General features: G+C 41.4%; 1 non-coding gene across 1 annotated transcript; it reads left to right on the top strand.

Annotated features, from left to right (window-relative positions):
• Positions 1–7,466: 7,466 nt before the first annotated feature.
• On the top strand, positions 7,467–7,573 carry LOC141636581 (small nucleolar RNA R71). The gene has a single exon (XR_012541187.1). It is a non-coding gene; the product is annotated as a small nucleolar RNA R71 (small nucleolar RNA).
• Positions 7,574–13,137: the final 5,564 nt, after the last annotated feature.

The following is a 13,137-nucleotide window of genomic DNA, read 5'->3' as shown; positions in this document are numbered from 1 at the left end:
AGACTGGTACTTATCCCGATCCCTCTAATGTCCACCACAATTTGAGGTGGACTAACCAAAATGTCCTTAATCCGGGTCCGCAGCAGCACAGCAGCAGAGTTATGTGCCCCCTCATAAGCAGCAGCAATATCAAAAGCCTCCCTATATGCCTCAGCAGCAGCAATTTCAAGATTCTGATATTTCTGAATTGAAAAACATGGTTCAGAATTTGTCGGGTTTGCTGCAAAAGGAGTCTCTAGCTAGAGAGACTTCTACAAAAATGTTGGAGAGTCAAATTGCCCAACTGGCAAGCAAAAGTGCAACTCGAGCTCCGGGGCATTTACCATCGCAGACGGATCAAAAAGAGACTCTAAATGCGATCACTTTGAGGAGTGGGTCTACCCTTGATGGGCCCGCTATGGTCGAAGATGTTTGATACCTGTCGCAGAATACCAAAGATAAATTTATAAATCCAAACTACTACTATAGCTAGTGGCAGTCAGGGTCGAACCACGGAGAGGCGATGCAATTAATAGTTGTCTAATTTTAGTCTAAGGTAACAGTTGTGTGGGGTTTGAGTTGAATAGTTCTATAACCTAAAGCAATAAAATTAAAATTAAACTAGAACAAATAAAAGAGTGATTAAAGAAATAAGATGAAAACAAATATTAAAAGGGTGCCAAGATGGTCGGTTCACTATAGTTTCGGCGGCAGTATCCTAGGTAAGTCTGAAATAATCACGTAAGACGAAAAAAATAAGAAGTCCTCTCGGTCCATTCTTAACAGGTAGCATCTTTCGATCTAGCTACGAGTCCCTAATATCACTAGTACTGACTCTCGTCCTGAAAAGTGTTTTAAAAGTCTAAACTAACTTATCTCTCGATCTTATTAATTTAGTCGTCTTAATTAAGTAGTCTATTTCCCTCCCCTATCTTTCGATCTTATCGGGTCGGTCAATTCCTAAGCATTCAACTAGTCGCGTGCACTCGATTCGTCAAATATAGCAATTAAATTAAACAAGACGAAATTGATCTCACGTGAGCCAGTCGATCGACCAGGGTAGGCGGTCGATCGACCATGGCGCGACTCAGGCCTACAAAATTTACGCCACCTACACTACAGATTCCTTACATCTTAGCACGAATGATTTAGCTACTCATGGCAAAATTCATAACAGCAATAAAATTAACAAATAAAACAAAAGAATTCATAATCAAAATAACTAAATAATTAACTAACATGAATCGATAATTTGGCTTTTGGGAAACCTAAACTAGCAATTCTAACTATGAACAAATTAAAGCAGCGAAACTGAACAAAAGAACGGAAGAATACCGTAAAGAATTGAAGAGGAAAGATCAAACTCAAATGCGGAAGTAAACTTTATTAACGAAAGAATAATCTAAGCTGATGAATTAATTAAAATTCAACTTCTGTGATGAACCCTAATAAATTCGATCCCCCTTTGCAGTAGGGAGGAGTTACGTTATATAGATAATCATACGTAACTTTATTTCTAAAACCTAATTACAATGGGCTTCGGAATTCTAATCTTTTAATTCACATCAAAAACACGGTTTGGTCGATCGACCACAAGGACCGGTCGATCGACTGAACATCGCTGAACAGTAACTTCTGATCTTCGTACGCTGGTCTATCGACCAAGAGCATCGGTCTATCGACCACTTCAACAGGTACTTAGCTCCAAAAGCTTCGTGAATTCGTCTTTCGAGCCTCGATACGCGCACCAAGTTTACTTCCCAAGTTAAATACTTCATGTCAAATGCAATGCTAGGTACTCGGGGGCGGATTCGGCTCGATTTCCGCTGGATTTTTCACATTTCTGCAATATTACACAAAAACACGAAAGCAGACGGAAATAGGGGAAATAGTAGCTTAAACTACACAAATGAGCTCTGAAATGCGTGTGAAATAGGGTGTAAAACATCATATTTAGGACACGCATCAAACTTTCCCAAACCAAACCATTGCTTGTCCCCAAGAAAGAACTAGACTCGATCCTAAAACCTAATGGAACGAGTTCAATCTCTGAGCGAAATGCAGACCGAATAGCCTAAACCAATTTAATGCTGCAACTTACAATCGATTAGCAACATGAATCATGCAAACGAGTTATGTAGTCGTTAAAAACTGTTGAACCATCAACTATAGATACTTATCATTATGGACTCTCACGGGCCGCTCATATCACACGTAAGCACAGGTGAAAATATATAAAAGATAGAAAGAATTCATTTTGTAATGACACTCACCTAACTACGACCTATAAAAACATGCCTGCAATCTAATATGAAAATAATCTCTACAACCATACATATCCATTCCAACAAAACAAATGACCATGACACATGCCGAGGTAAATATGGATATGTGAGGTATGGGTAGGAAGGGCTAAGATAAATTTGGATAAAAACAGAGTTAAAAGCCAAGCTAGTAACTAAGGGAACCAAATTATAACAACATCCAACTTCTTGCTCAAGATTTCAATCGAAACGGTGCTAATAGTAAGCACGAATCTCACAATTTCCAATAGTAACTGTAATTCCCCAAATGATAATAATAAAGCATGGGAATAAAATCACCATCTACTCAAAACTTCGACCATGTGATTTTTTCAAATTTCCTTTTCTCGGGCTACAGTCGATCGACCAAGATGGTCAGTCGATCGCCCTGATTTTGCTCTCTTGTCGAACACTGTTCTGTTTTTTTTCTTGTTCTTCTTTTTTTTTCTTTTCCTCTTTCATCTTCCCAACATCATCTCAAAATGAGCATTAGCTACCAAAAACGAAATAACAATCCCAAGAACATAAACTACTAGCTTGACAAGGGCAGGCTAAATGTAGGGTGTAGTAGCGGGACAAAAAGGCTATTTTTGGCAGTGTGGAGCCGATGGGAAAAATGAATAAAGGGGTGACCTCTTCCACATGTGTCAACTAACCACGAACCCGAATGCATATAGGTATTAAGCAGATTAAGTTCATCTTTATTCATATTGATATAACATGTCTCACAAGGAGTAACTACTCACATTCTCAGATAAACCAGTCATGAATGTCACCAGTTATAAACTCTAAACCTCATAAATATAAGTAGTTTGCCATAAATCTAAGTCAAGTTTAAAGTTCGGCAAGAAATTTAACGAAAACTCGTAGACTATGCAAATGATTCTACTAATAACATGTCAATTAGCAAGGCTTAGGCATAAACGGCTGCAAATGTGATGTCATCAATGAAATACTACCGTTCCGACTCTACCTATATGCAAAAGTAAACGTGCAATTTTTTTTGAATTTTTGAAATTTTTTTGAATTTTTTGAATTTATATAGGAAATGAACTAACAAATGCAAACTGAAATGCAATAAACGTGAAACAGAAATGCAATAAAACATATGAATGCAATGCAAAACCCTTCCCCAAACCAAATCACACAATGTCCCCATTGTGCAAAATCATGTAATGAAATAAAAGGGAAACGGGAATTTGCGTTATTATAATAACTAAATAAGACATGAAGTTTAAACTCAGAAACTCACAAGACTTTAAGCGCAGTAAAAGGAAACCTCCCCAAACCAGCGTGAGCTAGGAGGTTTCAGTAGCCAGCAGTGCTACCATAAAGTACCTGAAAGGATAGAAAATACCGTGCATTATTCCGAGAAGAGAATTTACGAAACGCAAAATTATGTGCAAAATAAGGAAACGGAAGAAAACAAAAATGAATCGGAGAATAAAATGGAGAAAAGACTCCCTCAACTCCGCAAATCGACCAAACACAGAAGGGGAAATAGTAGTGAGCAGGTACAACAGCGGGGCACGGTCGATCGACCATAGTAGCCAGTCGATCGACCAGGAGTGACAAGAACAGAAGCCCCTGGAATCGCGTCTCAGTCGATCGACCAAGATGGCCAGTCGATCGACTGAGAAACCTGCTGTAAGTTTCTGATTTCTTCGAATTAACTCAATAAATTGTAGGGCAGAGCATGGATCGGATATCCGATCCGAACTGACTTTCGGATCGGATATCCGTATCCGAATTTCCATTTTTTTACTATCCGATCCGAATCATTCGTATATCCGAAATTTGATATCCGAAATTTTCGGATCGGATATCCGAATATCCGCTATCCGACCCATTTTGAATAAATTGCTTGTTTTTTAAAAAACAAAATTTTAAAAAAGCCATTCATTTGATGTTAGATCCTATCACTATTTTTTTTTACATACAGTATTACATTTAAAGGATCACAACTAACAAATTTAACACCTTTATATCTGCTTTAGACTATACCCAGAGATTGAACAAAATATCGATTTTAACAAAACCCTTCGACGTCTTTTTTCACACTCACACTTTGAGGTCGTTTATTCATATCATCACAGATATTGTGTCTTAACCATTGTTACTTTAGAGTTCATGGACAGAAGGTGACTTGGAATTTGGTAATATATGGTGAAATCATAGAGGTTTTGGGTAAAGTATCTCTTATTGTGAGAGCTAGCAAAATTAAAAAAAGTATTTGAAGATGAACATAAGAAAAGATCAGTAATTGGTATAATGTGATGAGAAGGTGAGGGAAAATCAAGAAGGTGAGGTAAGAGGACATAAAAGCGGCTGAAATGAACCAAAATTAGGTTTCAAGTGAAAAAATTACATTATATATAATAATGGGTGTGTATTTAATGGGCTATAACCAAGCCCAAAGTTCAAAATTCCAAGAAAATGCATATTTGTAAATTTTCGGATCGGATACGGGTATCCGAAAATTTTTAAACTGATATCCGATATCCGATCCGTATCCGAAAGTTTCGGATCGGATATCCGCTTTTTCGGATCGAATACAGATCGGATATCGGATCGGTTCGGATAATCGGATTTTTTGCTCAGCCCAAATAAATTGAGCTAATATGGTTTATGAACCTGCAAATACACATAATAACGCGCCCAAAATTGCGCAAACCCAAAGTAACAGTTTAGAATCTTTAAATCCTATGCAAACTTATTAAAGCGAAGTCTCGCGCAAACCAAAACAATAAAAAGGTCTAACAAAAGCAATAAAATGTTGTTTAAAAAGTCTTAATCAACTAATAGTTGATCAAGAATGGCCACGGAATGGCCCACTTGCTCGGCTTCCGGCTACAAGAAGTAGCCTCTACAGTACTCATCTTCTCAGCTGCAGTCCTATCAATTCCAATATCCGCAGAACTCAACGGATCAACATCTTTAACATCTTCCCAATCAATGACCTCGTCTGGCTCGTCAAAATCCAAATCGGACTCCGTCACCTTGACTGGCTCCTCATCTGTACCATAGCTAAGACATCCCAGGCCGCCTATTTGAACGATTGGCTCCTTCATAGTTGGAGCAACATACGGCTCTAACTTCCCCAAACCAGTTCCTGTAACAGTCAAAACAGAAGGATCTTCCTCCAATTTGCTCCCACACTGGGGCGGAGGTGTTATGGCAATAATAGGCATAGGGGCAGGCATATCAGAAAGCAATAAATAAGATTTCTTCTCAGAAATCGTATTACAAGTGACTAGCCACATAGGATCTTTCTTCTTAGCGGTCTGGGCAAAAACAATGGACTGTTTCCCTACTTTAAAGGTCAATGTCCCTGAGCCAACATCTATAACTGCACCAGCAGTATGCCGAAATGGTCTACCCAAAATGATAGAAATATGAGCATCCTCGGTTATATCTAGTACAACGAAGTCAACTGGAAAAAAGAACTTTCCTATTTGCACAGGAATATCTTCTAAGACTCCTATAGGCTAGACCGCAGAGTGATCAGCCATCTGTACTGTCATGTTAGTAACTGCAAACCTAGTCAATTTCAATTTTTTAGCAAGGCTCAAAGGCATAACACTAATGCTAGCTCCTAGATCACATAATGCCTTCTCAATTGAGAAGGTACCAATATTACAAGGAACAGAAAAGCTACCAGGGTCAGCTAACTTATGAGGTGCAGTGTGAGTCAAATAGGAACATGACTCCTCAGTTAGTGCGACAGATTGCACAGTATCAAGTGACTTCTTTTTAGACAAAAGCTGCTTCATAAATTTCGTGTAAGCAGGTACTTAATTAACCAATTCTAAGAAAGGAACTTGCACATTTAAACTACGAATAACATTTTCAAACTTGTTAAACGATACAAGTTCCTGTGTCGGCACCAACATCTCTGGATAAGGGGCTGTAAGAAGCAACTTAGCCCTCTCCTCTAGGTCTCTCATACCGGCGTCAGTGGACTTCGGCTGAAAATCCACTACGTTGTCCTTGTTGTGGCTCGAACCTTCTTTAGACCATCTCAAGAATGAACCATTAACCGTCATAGGGTCATACTTTGGAACCGGAACAAACCCATCAGCATTTGGATCTTGCCTTAATAATTTCGGAGTCGTCGTACCCCGAAATAAGTGGTCCCTCAAGTTATCGGGCATTGGAGGACAAAAAGGTTCAAGATTAGCAGTATCCTCAGTCGATCGACCATGTCGGTCAGTCGATCGACTGAGTTCTTCAGGACCAGAAGCTGTACTATTTCGCGGACTAGTCGATCGACCGGGTATGTCAGTCGATCGACTGATATACCTGCTGATCGTCTTTTTCTTGCTACTGTTCGTTCCAGCCTTTTTCCTACTTGGTTCCGCCTCATCTTTTTCGGTAACATCTTCGACCATAGCGGGCCCATCAAGGGTAGACCCACTCCTCAAATTGATCGCATTTAGGGCCTCTTTTTTATCCAGCTGCGACGGTAAATGTCCCGGAGCTCGAGTTGCACTTTTGCTTGCCAGTTGGGCAATTTGACTCTCCAACATTTTCGTAGAAGTCTCTCTAGCTAGAGACTCCTTTTGCAGCAGACCCGACAAGTTCTGAACCATATTTTTCAACTCGGAAATGTCAGAACCTTGAAATTGTTGCTGCTGAGGCACATAGGGAGGCTTTTGATACTGCTGCTGCTTATGTGGGGGCACATAATTCTGCTGCTGCTGCTGCTATGGACCCGGATTAAGGACATTCTGGTTAGTCCACCGCAAATTGGGGTGGACATTGGAGGGATCGGGGTAAGTACCAGTCTGCCTATAATGTTGAAAGGCAGCACATATTTAATTCGAACTGGTATAAAATTCCGAAACATGTCCCTCTCCTCCACATATTTTGCATGTAAAGGGACCATCTGAAACTGCGTTAACCTTATATATCCCGCCTTTTGAGGATCCCCCAAAATCGAACTTGTCGAACCTCGCAGTAAGGGCCTCTATTGCAGCTACAGCAGGTGATTCAGCTGATCTTCTCTGATTTCCTCTGGAATTCCCATGCTCAGCTTTATGGATGGTCATATATTCAATAATCTTCCATCCCTTTGTCTCTCCAAAATTCTCCTGGAATCTGTCATTAGCTGCAACATCTAGAATAGCTCTCTGATCGTGATAAAGCCGATTGTAGAACTGATTACACAGGGACCATTGTTCGAACCCATGGTGCGGAATAGATCGCACCAGCTTCTTGAAACGGACCCATGCCTCATGAGAGTTTTCATCAGGTCCCTGTTTAAAGCTTGTGATCTGAGCCCTAATTGCATTGGTCTTCGAGGCAGAGAAATATTTCTTATAGAACACTAAGGCCATCGAATTCCAATCAGTAATCCCATTGGCAGCTCGATCCAGATCTCGGTACCACTCCTTAGCAGCATCACGGAGTGAGAATATGAATATTGTCTCTTTGATCTGGTCATGGGTCACACCTGCTGGTGGGGGTATGGAACAGCAATAGTCAATGAATATCTCCATATGCTTAGCTGCATCTTCAATTGCAGCTCCTCCAAATTGGTTTCTCTCAATCAAGTTGATGTAGGACGGTTTTGCTTCGAATTTTCTCTCCGTCCCGGCTGGCAATGCAAATCCCTTATAGAGATTCTCAGCTTTCGGCTCGAGGTCAAGCTATACTTGCCTCTTCAGCCATGTCTGAAGATGTGACGGTCTCAGCTGAAGATGTAACACCCCCATACTCCAAGTGCCTTACCAGGACCACTCAGGTATGAAGGTATTACCATCTCGGTTACCCGAGGCAATGATAATCAAATAAACAATAAAGAAACAACGTTTAAATAGAAATACTTAGTTAAAGGTTACAATCTCGAAACCAAAACCAAAAGTATAATAAATGAGCTCAAACTGACTGTTTACTATTCTAACTGAAATGTAAAGAAACTACTATGCTACAGCGGAAGACTTCTATCATCATATCGTGGCAATCCGGCTATCCCCAAGACTCATCTCATACTGCTCAATATCCGCTCACCATCCCCGAATGGATCACCGCAGTTTACAAAACAACAACCGGGTCGATTACTAATCACACAACTCAATATATATCAACAATAAGATAAACAGACACTTAATCACACACACACAATCACGCCAATTCCAATCATCTCAATCATCGATCGTCCTTTGGACCAGCCCTGCCAGTGGGGGACCGCAGCCGTACCCACCAAATCCCCGCTCTTCATAATGAGCGATAACCCTGTCCATTAATGTGCACATCCCTTCTGTGGCGGGTTCCACAGAAGGAGAAACTAGGGCGTGAAGCCACTCCCGCAAGTGACCCCACTCAGCCGAGGACACGCCTCGAGAACCAGAAACCACAATCACAATCACAATCACAACCGTCACGAAACAATTACTATATCAAACAATCAATCTCAACACATCAACAATCATCCCATTATGGGATTAATACTGAGTAGGAAATCCTACCTGGAAAGCACACTATCAGACGGTCTCTACTGCTGTATTCAAAAAGCTTCCTCTACGAAACCTCCTCCTATCATACAACATGCAAATGCTACCAAATCACATACTACTCAAAAACCCCCAAATCCCTATATTAGGGTTTAACCAAAACAAAGGAAACACAACAAAAAGGGTACATAGATCTTACCCTCGACGCAAGGATCTCAACGGTATAATCAACTATGAGAACTGACCTTCCAAACTCCGGGATTTGCTAACGATGCGATTAGGATTAAGAACGTACTTGCTTTCTCTCTTTATCAGTAAATTAGGTTTTGCAAAAGTGTTTAGAATAGTGACGACGAAGGTTATATATCTTAATCGCATAATTAACAAAACCCGAGAAAAACTCCCCGAGAACCTGCTACTCGATCGAGTACCCAAGGTACTCGATCGAGTACCCCCTTACTCGATCGAGTATCCTAGTTACTCGATCGAGTACCCAACAGGTCAGAAACTTTTCTAAAATGCAACTTACCCTTACTCGACAGAGTAAGGCCTACTCGATAGAGTACCCAAAGACTCATAAATACGGAGTATTACAGTCTTCCCTCCTTAAAAAGAACTTCGTCCCCGAAGTTCAAACCACTACTAAACAAAGGTACTCCCCCAACGCTTCCGACTCAATACCAAAACAAAACTCAACATAAAACATGGTACTAACCCAATTCATTCCGACAAACATACCGACACAACATACAAAAAGGGTATAAAACTCTTAAAAACTCTTTGCGATCATCTCCTACCCCCCTAAAAGAAACAAGGTTACGTCCCGTAACCATACATACCTGATCAAACAGAAAAGGGTATCGCTCTTTCATAGCTTCCTCTGGTTCCCATCTAGCTTCCTCAGTCTCGTGGTTAGACCAAAGGATCTTAAGCAAAACTGTCTCACCACTCCTAGTCTTCCTAACCTTTCGGTCAAGAATCTGCTTAGGCACCTCAAGATATGATAAAGACTCATCTAGCTCTAAGTTTTCTGCCTCTAACACATGTGACGGATCACTCACATACTTCCGCAGCTGCGATACATGAAACACATTATGCACTCTCTCTAACGCAGCTGGTAAAGCCAGACGATATGCAACTTCCCCAACTCGCTCTAAGATCTCATAAGGCCCGATAAACTTCTGACTTAGCTTGCCTTTCTACCCAAATCTCATAACCCCGCGCATAGGAGACACTTTCAAAAGAACCTTGTCCCCCACTTGAAACTCTATGTCCCTGCGATGTAGATCTGCATAACTCTTTTGCCTATCTTGAGCTGCCCTCATCCGTTCCCTGATCATCTTAATCTGTTCCACCATCTCATGCACCATCTCTGGTCCTAAAACCACTACCTCAGCACCATTGTCCCAACAAATTGGACTCCTACATCTCCTCCCATATAAAGCCTCAAACGGTGCCATACCGATACTAGTATGGTAGCTGTTATTGTAAGAAAATTCTATCAAGTCCAACCTCTGTTCCCAGCTACCACCAAAATCCATCACACAAGCTCGCAACATATCCTCAAGAGTCTTGATTGTTCTATCAGTCTGTCCGTCTATCGCAGGATGAAATGTCTGTACTCATCTTCAAAGTTGTTCCCAACGATTCCCCGCAACTCTTTCCAAAACCTTGATATAAACCTCGCATCTCTGTCAGACACTATGTCCTTAGGGACTCCATGTAACTTAAGCACGTTCTTTCGATAAGCCATAGCCAATTGTGCTTTAGTCCATGTATCTTTCATTGGAACAAAGTGAGCTGACTTGGTCAATCGATCCACTATTACCCAAATCATGTTGTTACCTTGTTGACTCTTTGGCAAATCCACGATAAAATCCATGGAAATGGATTCCCACTTCCACTCAGGTACCTCTAAAGACTGAATTTTACCTTGTGGTCGTCGCTGTTCCCCTTTAACTCTTTGGCATGTCAAACAACGGGACACAAACTCAGCTGTCTCTTTCTTCATCCCAGGCCACCAAAACGTTTTCTTCAAATCCTTGTATAGCTTGTCACCACCTGGATGTACTGAATATGGTGTACAATGTGCCTCTGTCATGATTGTCTTTTTTAACTCCTCATCATTAGGAACACACCACCTACCGTCAAATCTCAAACTACCATCTGTGTGAATAGAAAATCGGGACACTGTCCCTTTCTCTACTCCAGCTCTCCACTCAACTATCTTAGGATCCAACGCCTGTTTACCTCGAATGTCATCATAAAACTCAAGCTGCACTGTCATATCACCCATGGCATCTCCTTTCTGCATCATATGTATCCCGAACCTCGCTACCTCATCTCTCAACCTCATCAAAGATAGAGCTGTACACAGAGAATGTACACTCTTCCTACTCAAAGCATCAGCAACTACATTGGCCTTCCCTTCAAGGTAGATAATTTCCATGTCATAATCGCCAATCAGCTCCATCCACCTCCTCTGTCTCATGTTCAACTCCTTTTGAGTGAAAATATACTTGATACTCTTGTGATCAGAAAATACCTTAAAGATTGCTCCATAAAGGTAATGTCTCCAAATCTTGAGAGCAAACACCACCGCACCCAACTCCAGATCATGAGTAGGGTAGTTCTCCTCATAAGGCTTCAATTGCCTAGAAGCATAGGCAATCACTTTACCGTTCTGCATCAACACACATCCCAACCCATTCTTTGAGGCATCTGTATAAACCTCAAAGTTCTCTATCCCTTCAGGCAATGCTAAGACAGGAGCTGTGGTCAAACGCTCCTTTAATGTTTGGAACGCCGTCTCACAACTCTCATCCCAACGAAACCTGTTCTCTTTCCTCATCAACGCTGTCATAGGTCTAGCTATCTTGGAGAAATCTTTCACGAACCGTCCGTAGTACCCGCCTAAACCCGTAAAACTCCCGATCTCAAAGAACATTCTTTGGTGCTTCCCACTTTGTCACTGCTTCTATCTTTGCCGGATCCACAACTACCCCATCTTTAGGGATCACATGCCCCAGAAAAGCAACTTTCTTTAACCAGAACTCACACTTGGATAGCTTAGCATACAACTCATGCTCCCTCAAAGTTTGAAACACGATTCTCAGATGCTCCTCATGCTCCTCCTTAGTCTTGGAGTAGACTAAGATATCGTCGATAAACACCACTACAAACTTATCCAAAAACTGTCTAAAGATCATATTCATCAAATCCATAAACACTGCCGGTGCATTAGACAACCCAAACGGCATCACCACATACTCATAATGACCATACCTCGACGTGAAGGCTGTCTTTGGTATGTCCATCTCTCTAATCTTCACCTGATGGTACCCCGACCTCAAATCAATCTTAGAAAAGACTGATGCACCACTCAACTGATCAAACAGGTCATCTATCCTTGGCAAAGGATACTTGTTCTTTACCGTCACTCGATTCAGCTCTCTGTAGTCTATGCACAACCTCAGACTCCCATCTTTCTTCTTCACAAAAAGAACTGGTGCTCCCCACGGCGATACACTAGGTCTAATGTATCCCTTCTCTATCAGATCATCCAACTGCTTTCTAAGCTCCTCCATCTCCTTAGGACCCATGCGGTACAGTGCCTTAGAGATTGGCCCCATCCCTGGTTTCAACTCTACTGTGAAATCTATCTCTCTTCCCGGCGGCAACCCCGGAATCTCCTCTGGAAACACATCCTCAAACTCTCCCACCACCGGTATCGATCAATCGTCGGACCCTCTATCCGGTCATCTCTCACATGGCACAATATCAAAGGACATCCCTTCCTCAGATATGACTTCAAAGTAACAGCTGCAATCAACTTAACTTTGAGTTTGACTAGAAACCCACGATAAGACACACTAACGCCCTTAGGACCTCTTAAAGACACTTTCTTTTGATGACAGTCTATCTTAGCTTTATACTTTCCCAGCCAATCCATCCCAACTATCATCTTAAAACCGTCAAAAGGAAACTCTAGCAAGTCTACAAGGAAATCAACTTGCCCAACTATCATAGGTACATCCCTATATAACCTCCCACAAGATACAGACTCACCCGAAGGTATAAAAACTTTCTCACTGACAGACTCATACACCCTTAAACGCAACCGTTTAACATGACTCGATGATACAAACGACTGAGAAGCCCCCGAATCAAACAAAACAAAGGTATGAATACCATTAACAAGAAAAGTACCGGTGATAATGTGAGCATCCTCCTCAGCTGCTTTCTTCTCCATCATGAATAACTTTCCATTGGTCTTCTGTCCACCTCCCTGGACAGTACTGGCTGATGTGGTCGAGTTAGCACCCGACCCTTGATTGTTGTTGTTGTTCGTTGGTGGTTTCTGATAAGAATTACCACCGTTGCGGTTGCCTCCACTCTGG

The sequence above is a fragment of the Silene latifolia genome, chromosome Y, assembly GCF_048544455.1.
Source record: "Silene latifolia isolate original U9 population chromosome Y, ASM4854445v1, whole genome shotgun sequence".
In the NCBI taxonomy this organism is placed as follows: Eukaryota; Viridiplantae; Streptophyta; class Magnoliopsida; order Caryophyllales; family Caryophyllaceae; genus Silene; species Silene latifolia.
Note: the sequence above shows the minus strand (reverse complement) of the source record. Positions and strands in the feature narration are given on the sequence as shown.